The sequence below is a fragment of the Stegodyphus dumicola genome, chromosome X2 (assembly GCF_044657685.1).
Source record: "Stegodyphus dumicola isolate Sdum_Otavi_A_Nest chromosome X2, ASM4465768v1".
Taxonomy (NCBI): domain Eukaryota; kingdom Metazoa; phylum Arthropoda; class Arachnida; order Araneae; family Eresidae; genus Stegodyphus; species Stegodyphus dumicola.
Window position 1 is genome coordinate 36,140,709 of NC_140781.1, and position 17,501 is coordinate 36,158,209.

General features: G+C 36.6%; 1 protein-coding gene across 1 annotated transcript in view; it reads left to right on the forward strand.

Annotated features, from left to right (window-relative positions):
• Window positions 1–17,501, forward strand: part of LOC118182204 (Na(+)/H(+) exchanger protein 2-like) — a 267,934-nt gene that overhangs the window by 126,689 nt on the left and 123,744 nt on the right. The gene's annotated exons all lie outside the window — the stretch shown is intronic.

Below are 17,501 nucleotides of genomic sequence, written 5' to 3' on the forward strand. Positions count from 1 at the left end.
TCTTTACTATCACTTCTTATTTTCTACTTCCGGCCAGAATTATAAGCGTGAAGGAGTTTATGCAAAGTTGTCTGGCGAACGCCAAGTATTTAAGTGTGGCCTTTTTGCCAAGCAGAAGAGAGGAAGCAGTGAGTTCGAAGCAGGCCGCTTACCTTAGAAGTTACGCAGTTGCTATTTGCCTTCCAGGCCAGAGGTTTTAATCCTCTTGATAAATTAAACGTATTGTAGTGTTCACAGTCTCTGTGCTACATACGCTTCCTGTTATTATAAGGCCAATCTTATTCTAAAGTTAAATTAGAGTTTAGTTTTATTTTGATATCTTTTACGTTAGACCCCGAGTGGAGGGTCATTGTATTCCGAAGTACGGAAGTCATTGTATATAAAGAAAAATAAAGGGTTTTGTATACCCTTCGTCTGTATCCTGTCTACTTACTACAATTAGTGAACATAGCTTTAGTAAGCTCTCTGTTCTAGTCAGGTCATTGTATGTTTCCGAAGAAGGTAAGAAGAAACATTGAACCTGATAGTGGCGCCCGACGAAGAATAACCATGGCCGAGTTTCAGGAAGAACCTGTGCTGCCTGCAGAAACGGCTCAGAATCCAGAAATGCCAGCTGCCGCCCTGGAAGGATTTGGGTACATCGTCCAGACCATGCGCGCTTCGATGAAACCAGAAGCAACGTTTAATGGAAACTCACAGGTAACCAGTTTTTTGGAAAAATTGGATGACCACTTCATGCTCTACCCCGTGCACGAGTTTCAAAAAGTTACCTTAGCTACCAGCGCTTTGAGGGGCCAAGCGCTTAACTGGTTCAAATGTATCGGCAGAAGTCTCTTGGGTCAAGCAGGAAGTCCCACCTATACCTACGAAAATTTCAAGACTGCCCTACTAAAAGCCTTCCCTGTTGTAAGGGATCGTGCGAAATTAGAAACAGAACTTTTCAGTATATATCAACAAAGAATGGAAAACATCTCGAGTTTTATTTTAAGAAAAATTCACGTTTTCAAGCTCTTGTATGGAAACCGTCCGGATCCTGAAATAATTCAAGTGATTTTGCCGAGGTTACTACCCCAAGTGCAAGACTTTATTGAATTGAGAAATCCGACTACACTGGAAAAATTATTTGAGCTAGCAATCCAGTTTGAAAGTAGAAGAACGGCGGACGTCGAAAGAAGACGCCAATATCAACAGCGAAACCAATTTGGTACGCCAAGACTACAGCAAACTCAAGCACATGGCTACGGAGAAAAAGCGAATCAGTGGGCAAGGAAACCCGAGCATTCAAAAACAGCCGGCGAACGTCGACAGTTCAATAGCAACCCAGGAAAAAAATCTCAAGGCCAGTGGAGAAAGAAGGAAAGCACCGAAAGGAAAAATAATTTAAACTAAAACGGATTTCTGCTGACGAGAGGGTGCGGAAATCCGAAGGCCACGAAAACCCCTCTTCCTACAAGTTAAATACAGTAATGGTGAAAAATTTAACTCTTCCGAAGATTGAAGTCTTGATAAATAATATCCCGGCCACCGCACTCCTGGATACCGGCGCGCAGTGTTCCTGTGTGGCAGAAGTCTTTTTTAGAAAGTATTTTCGCAAATACCGCATATATAATGCGGATAATACAACAGTATTAGCGGCGCAAGGAGAACAATGTAAGTGCGTAGGTAAAGTACCTTTGTACATCCGTATCAAGGACGAACAAGTAAAGGTGATGTTTTTTATAGTAAAGAATTTGCAAGCAAATTTAATCCTAGGAATAGACTTTCTTTCAGACGCACAAGCTACACTGGATTTTAATGCAGCGTCCCTTAAGCTGACGATGAAACCAGTGCGTGTAGAAAAGGTTGAACCGCCAAGGTTAAATCTTGACCACCTGCCTAATGACGAGCAAGATAGAATCCGACAAGTGGTAAGTGAATTTGCTTCCTTATTTAGTGATATTCTAGGATTTACTCAGGTTACTAACCATAGTATTGACACCGGAGATGCATTGCCGGTTCGTCAAAAACCATACCGGTATGATAAGAATAAGGAAAAAATTATAGAATGGCATATTACCGATAGGCTACGTAAAAAGATCATAACGCCTATCTCAAGTAGTTATGCTAGTCCGGTGGTTTTATGTAAGAAAAATAATGATTATCCTTTGGAGCATCCAAAAAGGTGGAGATTCGCTATTGATTACCGTAAATTAAATTCCATAACGAAATATCCGGTATATCCGTTACCGATCATAGAAGAAATTTTAAGGAACATAAAATCAACCAAATTTATGACGACTTTAGATTTAACGAATGGTTATTTTCAAATAGGGGTCAGGCCTGAGGACGTGCCTAAGACTGCTTTTATAACCAAGTCTGGCACTTATGCATTTTTGCGAATGCCGTTTGGCCTTTCAGGCGCCCCAGCAACATTTCAGCGATGCATGGACATTGTGTTAAGACCTGTTCTTGGAAAGTCCACATTTATCTATTTAGATGATATCATTATTACTAGTGGTAATCTCGACCAACATATACAGGATTTAAGACAGGTGTTTTCTTTATTAAATGAGGCCGGTCTAAAAGTTAATGTCGAAAAGTGCAAATTTGCAGCCCCTGAATTAAAATATTTAGGTTACAAAATATCGCAAAAAGGGATCGAGACAGATGAATCAAAAATGATCTCTGTACAAAAGTATCCGACTCCAAACACGGCAAAGAAGCTCTCTTCTTTTCTAGGACTTTGTTCATATTATAGGTCCTTTATAAAAGATTTTGCGGCTATCGCTGAGCCATTGTTAAAATTAAAAAGGAAAAAGGCAAGATTCTCGTGGACTGCCGAAGCCAATAGTGCTTTCGAAAAATTAAAACAAGCATTAACGCAAGCCCCTGTGTTGAAATTTCCTGAAAAGGATGAAAATTTAGAAATTTCAGCGGATGCTTCGGATTATGCGGTAGGAGCGGTACTTTCGCAAAATCAGCAGCCCGTGGCATTTTTTAGCCGAACTTTAAATCAAACACAAAGAAACTATTCCGCGACCGAGAGAGAGGCACTTGCAGTTCTGTTAGCAGTGCAAAAGTTCCGAGTCTATTTTGGAAAGGCGCCGATAACAGTATATTCTGATCATGCGCCGGTAACTAGATTGTACTCAGGGAAAAATTTATCCCCAAGGTTAATAAGATGGGCACTCAAGCTGCAAGAATATAATCTGGTAATCAAGCATACCCCCGGAAAGGAAAATATCGTAGCAGATGCCCTGTCACGAATTAAATTAGACGAACAGGGTAATACCGTAAAAGTTGCAATGCTGACAGCGTGTACAATAAATTCCCGAGAAACTGTAATAACCGAACTGGGTAAGGATCCTGAGTTTGGAAGTATTTATGAGTATTTGAAGGATCCTGAAAATTTTAGCCACCAAGATATTGTGGCGATAAGAAATAGGGCGGCCCATTACGAACTAATAGATGGTCTATTATTCTACACAAAAACTACGAATTCCAACAACGAATTTCGACCTGTTATCACAGCTAGTCTTAGATTAAATATCCTGCAAGAGCTCCATGACAGCCCTTTAGCTTCCCATGCTGGTATTCGAAAAACTATCCAACGCGTACGCGAGGCAGTCTACTTTCCTGAACTGCAAAAGTTAACAAGGGCGTATGTCCAGTCCTGCCCAACATGTCAAGCCGTTAATTATATTAATTTCCGCCCGGCCGGGTTTCTAAATAGTATTAAATCCGAATTTCCAAATGAAATAATCGGCATCGATTTATTGGGCCCTATCCCAAAAAGTCAGTTAAATAAAAATCGCTATCTCCTTGTTATGGTTGATCATTTTAGTAAATGGACCGAAATTGTTCCCTTAAAACGAGCCTCCGCGAAATTAGTTACTGATTCTATTTTAAATAAATATATTTTAAAATACGGGGCGCCCCTAAAAGTTATATCGGATAATGGTCCTCAATTTGTAAGTAATATATTTGAAGACATGTGTCAAAAACTGGGCATACGTCATTTAAAAATGGTCCCGTATCGGCCGCAATCAAATATAGCGGAACGGGTCAACAGAAATATAGTGAAAATTATCCGTAGTTATGTTAAAAATTTTCATAAAAGCTGGGATAACTATGTCAATGAATTTGCTTTCGCCTTTAGGACCGCAAAACATGATACAACGGGCAAAACTCCTGCTGAGTTATTTCTAGGCAGAAAGGTTATAACACCGTTAGATAAACTATTTTATGTGCAACAAAGAGCCCCAGAATTTAAAATGGGTGATATAGAAAAACTAATAAAAGAAGCAAAAAAGAATACGGAAGTAGCACAAAGAAAACAGAAGTTATACTATGATCTGAAACGACGGGGAGTAACTTATAAAGTAGGGGATGAAGTTTTAAAAATTAAGCATTCACTTTCTTCAGCACCAGAAGATAAAACTGCCAAATTTTTTCCATGCTTTGAAGGACCATATGTTATAGAAAAAATAACTCACGCTGTTGTAGTGTTAAAGGCAAGAAATGGTGAAACCTGTTCCGCAAATATGGATCAAATTAAACCCTACTTCGATCGTAATAAAATGAAAATCTTTTCAGATCTTTTGCAGGATCCGGTACGGCAGACACCGCAGGTACAAGTTCCAGAGGTGGGAAAACGACAAGTACAAGGGCAAGCCAATGAAAGACAGAAGCAAGTGAAAAGAAAATTGCCCCGCGGAAAAACTGAAGGTAAAAAGAAAAAGAAGCCGTTCCACCGTCCAGAAAACAGAGTTCACGAACATCCCCAGAATGAAGAAGGGAGAAGGACGACGTATGTGGAAAGGACCGGGAGAAAGGACGGCAACTATAACCCGGCTGTGAAACGGAAGATTGACTCATCCGACAGAACTCTCCGCAGCAAAAGTCGCCGAACTGCGGAAGGGCCATCAGCGGCGGAGGAAAAAGTACAAGAAAAATTTGAACGGCCAACAACGAGGTCCAAGCAGGATCACGACAGAAGTTTCCCGGTTCCACCAAGACCAGCTGCCTTCAAACGGCCAAGACCACAAGCAGAGGACAGAAGGAAGATGTTCAAGGGTGGCCGTAGTGGTGAAAAACGGAAGCTTCCAGAGGAAAGCACTGAAGGGCGAGCCCGTACAAGAAGGAGGATCAACCAAGCTACTATCAGCTATACCTTTAAAGACTGGGCCCAGAAAAGGATGTCTGAATATTACAAAGATAAGTAAAATTTTATGTTACTTTACAAACTTAAGTTAATCTTTCATTCTTACTGCAAGTGGCAGATTTCAAGAAGTTTTACTTCATGCGAGGTCTACCTTTATCGCCAAAAGGGCGAGAAATGAGTTGTGACCGATTTTCGTATTATGTTTTTCAATTACTCGCGCGTAAAACTAAAGTTGATGTATAATAGCGTTGTGTAAAGACTTAAATATTGTAAAAAGTTATTGTATAAATTTTATTTAAAACATTCTAGCAAGAAAGAAGTTTTAGTCTGAAAGACTTTTTGAAATGTAGTATTATTTCAATGTAGAAAGAATTGGCACTTGCTTTGAAAAGAATAGAAGTTAACAATGTACTACTAATGTATGTTTTCAAATGTGTAAAATTAACGGCATGTTGATATGTTCTTGTATACATGTGAACTGTTATTTTGAATGTTAAGAAATACCGTGATATGGTAAAAGTGAAAGTAATGTTAAAAATTTGTTATTCGTGTGACTGTAAAGATTAAATCATGACGAATATATGTTAAAGGTTGAATGATGTAGTTAGGCTCTCTGACGCTACACTTTAGAGTTAGCCACTTTCAGAATAGTACCTCAGGGTCTAGAGTTGAAATTAGGGTGTGTTAAGAGGTCTCGTATGTTGAATTTTAACACGTTAGTGTTTTGATTGTAGGAGGAAGTGTGGCACACGTAGACAGAAACACATTCGTGGTTGGTGTTCTTTTACAACACATGTCAGACAGCACGGGGAGAGATAATTAAAATAGTCATGAATGAAATAAGAATGTTAAGAAAAGTATATTCTATATGTTATTTGCAATGTCATTCTGTAACATTTCATTAAACTAGTTTTCCTTCCAGATCTCTGGAAGGAACCAGAATTGAATAAAGCTCCTGTTTAGATGCAGTACAGATGAAAAAGAAAAAAAAAGATTGTTGTATATCCCGGGAGCTGCTATTGTAACAAATTTCTTTCTTTTAAATTTTCTAGTTTCTAGCTAAGTTATGATTGTAAAAGGTTGGCCTCGCGTTAGTTTTTAGAGTTAAAAGTTTTCAACAAGGTCGTTTTAGACCTCAGTTTCAAACAAATTAACTCTGGCGGGAAGTATGTAAGGATCTTAAGTTTTACTAACGTTTATTTTATTTTAAATCTTTACTATCACTTCTTATTTTCTACTTCCGGCCAGAATTATAAGCGTGAAGGAGTTTAAGCAAAGTTGTCTGGCGAACGCCAAGTATTTAAGTGTGGCCTTTTTGCCAAGCAGAAGAGAGGAAGCAGTGAGTTCGAAGCAGGCCGCTTACCTTAGAAGTTACGGAGTTGCTATTTGCCTTCCAGGCCAGAGGTTTTAATCCTCTTGATAAATTAAACGTATTGTAGTGTTCACAGTCTCTGTGCTACATACGCTTCCTGTTATTATAAGGCCAATCTTATTCTAAAGTTAAATTAGAGTTTAGTTTTATTTTGATATCTTTTACGTTAGACCCCGAGTGGAGGGTCATTGTATTCCGAAGTACGGAAGTCATTGTATATAAAGAAAAATAAAGGGTTTTGTATACCCTACGTCTGTATCCTGTCTACTTACTACAATTAGTGAACATAGCTTTAGTAAGCTCTCTGTTCTAGTCAGGTCATTGTATGTTTCCGAAGAAGGTAAGAAGAAACATTGAACCTGATAAGGAAACAGAAATTATCTTATAAGCTAAATGTTAAGTTTGATTACCCTAAACTATATACTCTTTTAGTTACTAACGGTTTATTAAACCGCTTAAAGAACTTTCAAAATTTTAATGCTTTTGTTTTGAGCATAATACAGTTCCATGATATCTAAGACTGCATGAAAATGTGGTTCCTCCTTCTTTAATTACTCCTCCTCAAATTTAAAGCGTTCCTGTTTTGCATATATTTCATTTTCATTAGTACCTGATGCCTGATATATAATGCAGCATTAATAAAGTCTATCATCGAATTCCATAACTTTAAAATATATTGAGAACAATTGAGAACAATTGAGACCTTTGAACTCTGAAGCTAATTTATCTCCCAAGAGACAGCTGGTCAACTTACTATGCAGCAGAAAAATGTTTCTTTTTGTATTCATTCATATTCATAGTGGGCTGAACAACTTTACGGGAAATCTCGAATTCAGTGCCATAACCGAAAGGGAGCACCAACAAAAGTTGAATAAAAATTGAAATCACTATTTACCTCACCTCCGGTCCAAGGCTGTCTTGAGTCCAAGGTTACGGTCAAGACAACAAAGCCAGCGATAAAACTCTAGTTAGATTTCAAATGTGTATTTCTAATTATTCCTCTTTAAGGTTAGAAAAGAACAATCTAAACATACTTTTCCAAACTACTCTCTTTACCTCTGTGTAAAGCTTTCCCGATAAGATGTTTGAATTTTCTTATCATTGTATTCTCAGTTTACTTTTTGCGGTGGTAAAGAAAACTTACTTCTATGTCACGGCCTCGCCCTTGAGTCCTTTTCTATTAGCACACTTTTCCTCCATCTCTTGAACCGAATGACACGGACAGGGGACTCTAGTGGAAACAAAAACGTATTGATTATGAAAGTTGAAAGAAAGCCGATATAAAAGCGTTGTTTTTCAGCATTTGACCTGAATGAACCTCATTGGTTATGGAAGTTGATTCCTAGAAAGAGATCGATGTTTTAGTATTAATGGGAACCGTAAATGATCCATCATATCTTCTCATCAACATATTCCGTCTAGAGTTCTCAATCTATGCAAACTGGAAGAGGAAGAGTCGATTTCGCATACGCAATATAACACCCATTGTCTTGGGAAAATTGGGATAGTACTAATTAGGTATTCTAAATCTTCGTAAGCAGGGGTAATGAAGAGACACTAATGTTCTCAATATAAGCAAGAACTGATTTCGTATACGTAAAATGTAACTTCCATTATCTTTGGGAAATAAGAATATAATTTCGAAGAACTAGAAGTTATTTAAAGTCGGGCATTATAAATCTTCGAGAATAGAGGTAATGTGCGTAAGTTCATTTTAAAGATTGTTCTCTAGCCTAAAGAGACATAGAATGCTAGAAACTATTTTTTTGGGAGGAAAGGGAACTAGTTGCGTGCTGTGTCTCACAAGCAGAACTTTGTCTAAGAAAATGACTTTTTTCATAGGCAAATTCTCTTCGTGTTAATAGTAAAGAGTTTCGAAACATTTTGTGTTCCGATCTAAGATTTTGTGAAGAAAACCAAATTCCTGGTTAGGGTATAAAGGAAAGGATAAAATAAGCCTTACTTGTTTGATAAGCAAAGTAGGTAGGAGAACTGACTGTCCATTTATTTGAGAGCATGGAAGCAGAAACTATTGATAAGGATTGATGGTATGAGGATAGGCGTGTTTATATATTAGTTTTCCGTATCTGCGGTTAATGCCTTTTAAGTCTTCATGAGGTTATACAAAACTGCAGCGAATACCGGTCGCAGTTCACTGGGAACCGAACGGATAAACCCATCGGACACGTGTAGTTCAATCCGGGTTCGAATCCTGAAGATTAGGCTGGCTGCCCCCATGTTAGCGAATACGAGTCCGTTCCCCCTAGAAAGCCTTTCACTAAAGAACCCTTACTCTCAAGCAGATAGCCTTCGAGTGTTTTACCATAATTAACTAAGCAAACTAGAAGTGTTGGAAGGTAAGCATAGTATTATTATCTAAAATTGTGTCTAAATGGTAGTTACACGAAAGAGGATATAATTAGCATTAAATAAAGTAATAGAAAAACGAGATATACACGATATTACACATTTATAGTGTGATTCTTCTCCTTCTCTCTTTCTGTTTGTCATATACAGGGTGATTCAAAAATATCTGGCAAAAATGGGAAAGTAGGTAGAGGGAGCCGAAACAGCAGATTTTGTAATGAAATGTATGCGCAGATATGGCTCATTGACGTGGTACAAGGCGCTACTGAGCGGTAGGTAAACGCGCTCTGCAAGCATAAATCCTCATTCCCCGGACGAATTTCGAGAGGTATGCAGCGTTTCCTGACGGCGAAACCCAATAATATGAACTTTGTCTATAAAACTGAGGCTAGGACGTGGCAGCTACTCGAAGGAAGTGCAGATAATGGTTCTTGAATCGCTCCTTTGAGCACCTGCTACATTTCCGTCCGCAGCCCCGTGAATACAACGCATTTGAATGAACTCCATATTCGTTTAGCGATGCATATCCCTCAATGTTTGTACGATGAATGACAGTTTGTGTTAGCAGAAAGCTTTTATCTACTCCTCACCAACTCCATGTGTCACGTCAAAGCGCCATTTCCGCACAAACATTTCATTACAAAATCTACTTATTTCTGTCCCAATTATCCTGTGTATGAAATAAGGGGTTCTATCTTTTAAGACCAGTACTGAAGAGACGGCACAGGTAAAAAAATGCTGTACATGTATATACTTGTAGTATCATGCAAATTTAAGAAAGTAAGAAATACGTTCCTTTTCCGTTAAAGAACTACATAAGCAACGAAAACGTGACCCAAATCTCACATGCGTATTTGTACTCATCGTCGGAATGCAATAAGAAAATACAGTGGCACCTTTTGGGCTGCTGCATTTCACCCATTCTCATTTGCCGCTTGTGTTTCGTTCTGGGAACTTACGAAACATTTATATCCATAATATGCAAAGTATTTTGGTGCTCCAAAATGCAAGTAAGTTAAGCAACGTGTAATAAACGGCGCATAAAGAGCCATGCTTGTACTTTGGATGTACGAATCAACTTAGAATAAACATAAATTTGCCCAACAGTATGGTGATTCGGATTACTTGATTATGTGAAAGCACGCTAGGTCTACCTGCTTTAGGAGTGAGATGCCTTTGTGGAGGATTTTCTAAGGGAAACTGGCCTGTATACGCGTTACACACGAGGAAATCACGAAATCACCCATGCAGCCAGCCCTATTGCCTGTAATCGAATCCAAGTTGGAACTAGCAGAGTTCAGCAACGTTACCACTTGACAGCTGATGGGCCTAACAGGATGACGAAATGGAAGATATTATACTGTGTAAATAATTTAACACAGTGCCTTAAATTACATCGAGAACAGAAATTATTAATTCCTTTTTTAAGAAAAATTGGTGTTACCTTAAAACTCTATCACCGAGTTCTGTGTCATTTTCAATTGGCAATGGTGTAATTACAGCTGAAGTAGATTGTCTACAGCAGGGTTAATTCTGCATAAATAATTTGAGCATAAGCTCGTCCGAAATTTTGAAGCAACCTGCGAGTCGTTTCATAGAGAAGAATTTCTCATGTTTACCCGCTTAATGCTTGGAGTTCGTACCGGGTTCGATTCCACGCAAACGGGCTGGCTGTAGGGTCAGTTTACGTTGTTTTCCCCATGTGTACCATGAATATATGCCAGATTCCCTTAGAAAGCACGCCATGACGGCAACCCTTACTTTAGGCAAATGGTCCTTCGGGATTTACCATATTCAAATAACCATAATCATAACAACCTGATAAACACAGAAGAGAAACACGCCAAAGTGAACCATAAAATTAACAAAGCAACAACCTTGTGTTTGGAGTAGATTTAGCAAGAATTCAATTGATTTCGAAGAAAAATAAGAACGGGTTCACCTTCATCAGAAGCAATGAAATCTGAAAAACTGGGGCTGTTTAACAGATTTCTTTGTTCCTGATGAAGAGGGAACTGTACCTGTTTGCTCCCGAAATGGATTGCGTTCTTGACTAAATCCACGCCAAACACTAGACTGTTGCTTTACTAATTTTATGAAACATCTGATGCTCTTCTGTTGCCAAATTGCTTGCCAGATACAGAATTTTGAATTTCCTGTAGAGAAGAATCATCTGTGCGTCTAAATATTTGAGTTCTTATATGAGATGCTTCTATATATTAGAAACATCCGGATTAGTAGTAACACCTCATACTACTAACGCTACCTCTAGCTACAGCTAGCTACAATTTGCCCTAACAATTCAAAGAAATAATTTTTTTGTCCTTTTTCCGTATGTGAAACGTGAACACGAGCTAGTTTTCCATAGAATGTTCTCCACGAAGAGATTCTTCCACTTAGGCAAAAAACCCTCGCGTGTTTTTCCGTCATCAAACAAATCAAATTTTAAACTGAGAAAAAACCAAAATTCAAGAAACTTACCGAATTCCACTTAAGGATATCAGACATCATGTATTTCAATTTCTAAATCAGTATCGATAAATCCGGTCTTTGCTGTAGTTACTTTGTTCTTCTGTTTAGTTAAAAACAGATTAAATTCCAACGAAACATTCACCTTAAACTTCTAAGGAATTTTCTTCTTCCTCAGAACGTGCCTTCGAGGTCTAATTGGAAGCGAGTTTGGGTGAGTAATCGCGAGGTCCGAAGTTCGAATCTCGGAGAGCGCATGGCTGTGTTTTCATGTTTTCTGCACTGATAAACCTCCAATGGCTCTAGAAGTGGCGCCCGAACTAAAATAGGGTCGATGATAATTCGTCACCACTTGGATTCGGCGACTACATTCCTTTCCCTCCAGTAGCCTTTTAAATGGGAAAACATATAAGAATGTTTTTTCCTTCCTTCCGCGTGTTTCGAGATGTAATTGGAATCACGTCTGGCTAGAAGTCTCAAGGGCAAGATTTCGATTCCTGGTGAAAGAACTGAAGAATTTTCATGTTTCCAGCTGCTCTAAATCCCTAATTGCTCTACAAACTTAACCAAAATGAAATCGTAAATGCGCACATCTGATTCTGCGCTTAGTAAAAGAATTTCGTACATCCTACTTATTATGGCTTTTTGGTATGCTGATACAAATGCGCCGCTTTGTTCACACTAATTTACCACATGTTGAAAACAAAATTGCTATCCGTTTTGGATTTCCTTGATCAACAAAACTGTAGTAAATTTTGTTTGGTTTATTTGATTACGTCAAAGCACGTGAAGGCTATCTGCCTAAAGTGAGAGATGTCTTCGTGGAGAACTTTTTAAGGGAAACAGTCAAGTAACGCCCCATATGTAACGTGGATGCGTTACATTTGGGAAAAACCGCAAAAATGCCCATACATCAAGTAAGTTCACAAGGGTTTGAAAATGGATCAGACTACCAGTGTTGAGCGACTTTGCCGCTCGGCCATTGGTACTCGGGTCATAAATAAATTTATGACTTAACTTGTTACATGCAGTATTACGTAACTGAAAGTAAGCCACCCATCCAAAAATCAGGAATTTTAGTCACAATGTCAATGCTAAGGCTACTTTTAAAAGCAAAATAGGGTATTATTCCATATATATTCATAAAATCTTTTGTCAACGAAATTCTGATAAAGATTCTGTTCATTCTCACTTTTCATGTTGAGTCTTTGGTAAATTCGGTCATTTTTATTTTTTTAAATTCAGTGTTTAAAATAAAGCATTAAAAGTATTTTATGGTTGTTTAATTTATGGCTTCCAGAACTAAACTGATTTTGAAACGAAGCCTTATACTTAGAATAAATGGTCAGATAATTAAATACATCTTCTAGTTCCATTATAAATTCAAGGAAGCCCATCAATATACATATTCCATTAACTATTCAATAAGACTTTGATTAGTACATCCCAAGTTAGTAATGCTTTTATTTGAGGTGAAAGTCGAGATTCTCTAGTTAAACTCGTTCTCTGTTAGTCATCCTAACTAATTAGATTAGAGTTCTCCAGTATCTGGTTAAATGCATTACTTGAAATTCAGTCTCCAGCCATATTTAAATGATTTATGAAGCTTCTCAAATTCCACAGAATTAGGAAATCGTTTAGAAATAGATGTGCTTTTCAGTTATCTTAAAAGCATCTCCAAATTCCATGTAGGTATTTCAGTGACAAATGAAGTCGAGTTATTATATCTATTGTGGAAATCGTATCTGTATGTCTGAAGCGTCAAGTATATTTTTTGAAAAAATAATTATACCTCTGCAAAAAGAATATATTTAAAATGAATGTGTCTTTGATAACTTAATTAATTGAGCTATCGTCTATTGGCAAAGAGATTTAAAGTTCAAGACCAAACTGAACAAAAATTTTGTACAATAAGTAAAAATACGTCAAACGATGCATATGTTACACGAACAGTTTTCATATGAAATATATAATCATTTTAAGAAATTTAAAAAAAAATAATATTCCTTATTATTCTGATCAAAGGTCAGCTATTGAGAACCATAACAATGGTTAAATCGTAATATAGAAATATATATGAAGTGTAAATAGTTTAATTATTACAACTTTACTGTTAACATGTTTACTTTTTTACTGTTAACATCTATACAACATAAGCATCCATGCTACCTGATAGTTTTATTTAGTTTACTTATGGTATTTAAAACTGTGGTCGAAAATTTGTCATCCACGTTTTAACTAACTCCTGATAAGCTATCGTATTCAAAACTTGTATACGCGTTATTTGAGGAGGAATACAGTGTGATTAAAGAAACCTTTTTTAAACATTCGGTTTGTATTTTTTTAAATTTAATGTTTAAACGATTATTCGGACATATTTCCAATATTTCCATTTAACAAGAAGCTAAAAATATCGGCATTTGATTGTTTGCCCCATCGATTGGATTGCAATGAAAAATGAGGTTATGTGAAGACCGAAACTGAATTTCTGAAAGTTTGGCGAATTTTCGAAAATCGCTCGATTTTTTTATCAATTGACGCAACGTCTTCTCTATATGGATTCGGAGTTCTGGAACTGTTTCCGCAAATCTTAGGCGAAACTGGGTGTTTACAGCCACCAGCGTTTGTGACTAGCTTGCCTCCGATCTACCGAAAACTCTTCATCTCATTTCGTATCCATACGTTCATGGGTACTCATTTACCTGATACATTATGAAATTTACCCAACTCGTGCAAGAAACATGGCGAATGTCGTGAATGAGTACGAGCACATAAGTCGTCGGATTACGAATACAAATTATGAAGTTGCTTGTGTAGCCCAGTCTCTTAGGGTACATGACTTTGACAAGGAAGATAAAAAAGTGAGGTAAAAGTGGGGAGACAACTGTCCTCCTATACTGCATGTGTGCCAATCAGATTAAAAACAACGAGAGAATCAGAAGTCACGTTTAATAAGAAAGAGACGCAGAAGTCACGCTGCTTAAGGACTCTGATACACCTTAAAACCCATACGATGTTCGAATAGGCAACTGTTGCAAGAATTGGGATAACTTATTTATTTTAAAAGCAATTACTACCAACGTTTTGCAGCTGACTACATAATATAGCTGCTTCCTGAAATAGTAATCAGAAAGTTTGTGTTGCCACAAATATTTTTATAATTTAATCCGCTTTGCGACAACATTTTTCGTCATGTTTCCAACTTGCGCGCACAGTTTAAAACATTCTGTTACATAATTTAATTCCATATTTAATATATAGCTTTTATAACATTTGGAAACTACTGTGAACCTAAAATTCTAAAAATTCCATGTTAAATTTTAATTTTATTTTGAGTTGAGTTTATAAAATGTATTTTATTAACAAAATTTGTAATGTTTTCGTCCATAAAATTTTTCAATATTAAAATATTCGTCAGATTGTTGGTTCAGTTAGAAAATAGTGCCCATATAAAGAATTCCATCGAATCTCAAGTACGTATCGTTAGCCATTTTTAAAATATCATGCGCGCAAGGTGGAAACATGGCGAAATATTTTGTCACAAAGAGGATTGAATTACAAAAATATTTGTCGCAACACAAACTTTCTGGTTACTAGTTTCCAAAACAGCTATATTATGTAGTCAGCTGTAAAAAGTTGGAAGTAATTGCTTTTAAAATAAATAAAATATCCCAATTCTTGCAACAATCACATATTCGAAGATCATGACAAGTTTAAGGTGTATGAGTCCCCTTAAGAAAACAAGTAAACATCGGCAGTCAAACCTAAGTTACGAAGTTGTGTTCGCTAAGCATGTGAGCAGCAAATGGTCTGATCAAATTATCTTCTGGCATGATTTGGTAGCTAAGAACTTCTGAAGCATTTGCAGCACAAATCGCCGAATCTCGTGTGCTTTTATCCCCTCCACAATCACAGCTTCATAGGCACGCACGTGTACGCTTCCGTTTTTCGACTCTGAATATTTGCATAATTCTTCGGCTTCATAATTAATATCTTTGTTTCAATACGTTTCTTAAAAATATACGAAATTTTTAAATTGTCTTAATTTTGCACACGAGTGCAGTCATCGGCCTTTTAAATGAAATTTGTAAGAAGAGAATGCTATCAAAATCATCATCTGAGATTTTACAGTTGCGGAAAGGAGAAAATAAACAGCATTTATAAAGGGATTTCATCTGAATTGTTTAAAGTACCTGAAATAATCGTTTTGTATGATACTTAAGGAATCTATACATGTTTCATGTTGTAAGCATGTTTATGCGTACAGTATGATAATGAAATAGAAAGTAAAACTTAAAAATTAAAATAACACTAGATTTCTAAATAACAACAAAAACAACTTCAACAGTTAATAATCGTAGGTTTTAGTCGTAATCAGAATCTAATGAAGTGAAATAAATTCAACAATCAGAACAAAAATTTAAGCGAAAATTATTAACAATTAATGTAATAAAAGAAACAATGAATTATAAAAATAAACCACCAACTCAGAATTAGTACATAAATACTAACAATAAAATAACAAGCGAAAGTAACCAAGAATTAAATGAAAAAAAATGGTAAATCAACAATATGGTTTTAATATTTTCTTTAAAATTAATATATGCCTTAAAACCGTCAAGAACTGAATTATGAGTCGCACGGAGAATAAATCTGTGATGACGTCAGAGATCATGTGAGCTCACGTACAATTGACGTCACTAAAAATCACGTAATCTTTGACGTCACATGTTATTTTTTTGTTACTTTTCAATAGTTCTTCTGTTACTCTACCTCAAAAATTTCTGGTAGCACTGCTTCACAATCGGGAAATTTGGAGTCCATGAATTTTCCTGAATTTTCGTGCTTTACCCTTCAACAAACCTAACGACTTTACCAGAGGCTCCCAAACTAAAATTCAGTGAACGATAATTCGTCACCAGTTGATTTGGTCACCGAATCCCCTCCTTCCCTGTCAGCCGTTAAGTGGGGAAGAATGTAAGAAATTTCTGCTTCTATACTGCTTGTTTTAGTAATATAAGGAAGCACGTCCGCTTAGATATCGAGAGGCTCGGAGTTCAAACTCCGGCAAAGGCATCGCTAATTTTTCATGTTCCTTGCTCCGAAATATGTCTAATAACTCTGAAAACTATAGTTACATATATTTAGTTGATTGCTAAAACCTCTCCTATTACAGTTTTATTTATTTATAATTGAAGTAATATTTTCCGCATAAAAATGAATCCAAAATGTCATTTACACTGCATTCAGATGGAATTCAAATTTCGGCATAGCGATGGGACTATTAGAAGAAGTTACGAGATTTAATTAGGTTAGAATTATTTCTAATGAATATATGTAGTGCAACAAAGAGGGAGGTTTTTATACTTTAATTTAACTGGTATTAAAAGTTTTTTAGGATCTCGAAATTGCTTGCTTTGAAATTATGATTTTGCGTGGTGCTATCATTGCTATGTACACTTTAATTCCTTTGAAAAAGTTTTATGAAACTGAAACATTATTTCGAAATCTTGATAAATACACAAATCACGAGCTGCAAGTCGAGCTAGTTCTCTTTTTTTTAAAACCTCGCTTTCGATGCATATTTTCTTCCAGTTGTTATAATAAGGCTTTCTCAGCAGGTGGCCCATCATATTAAAAAAGCAGAAGTCACAGACAGAACCTAAATGCGTTACAATCATCTTTTTTCCCCTTATACACCTTGTATTAATTAATACTAAACAATACAGAAGGAAATAGTAAAAAGGTTTGTTTCGAGTGTCAAATAAGGGCATATAATTCTCAAGAAAACATTTCTTTCTGTTTTTTAGTTCTAACGGCATTTAATGCAATTAACCTAAATTAAAAATAAATTATCAATGTAAAACTGATATTTTAGCAGAGCGAGGATTCCAAAGAGTGATTTTATTCTCAATTTTATGAATCGATTTTTCACCCTTTAAAATGTTGCATGGGCGTTTTCGTGGTTTTCCCCATGTGTAACGTGTATACGAGCCCTTTCCTTAGTGTTTCCCTTAGAAAGTCCTCCCTCCCCTTAGGCAGATAGCCCTCGTGCGCTTTGCCATAATTAATTAAATACGCCAAAATACACCCTTTAAAATGTTGCTGTAATACTAATTTGCAAAAGCTTAGTCCGTAAAAGAAAATTTA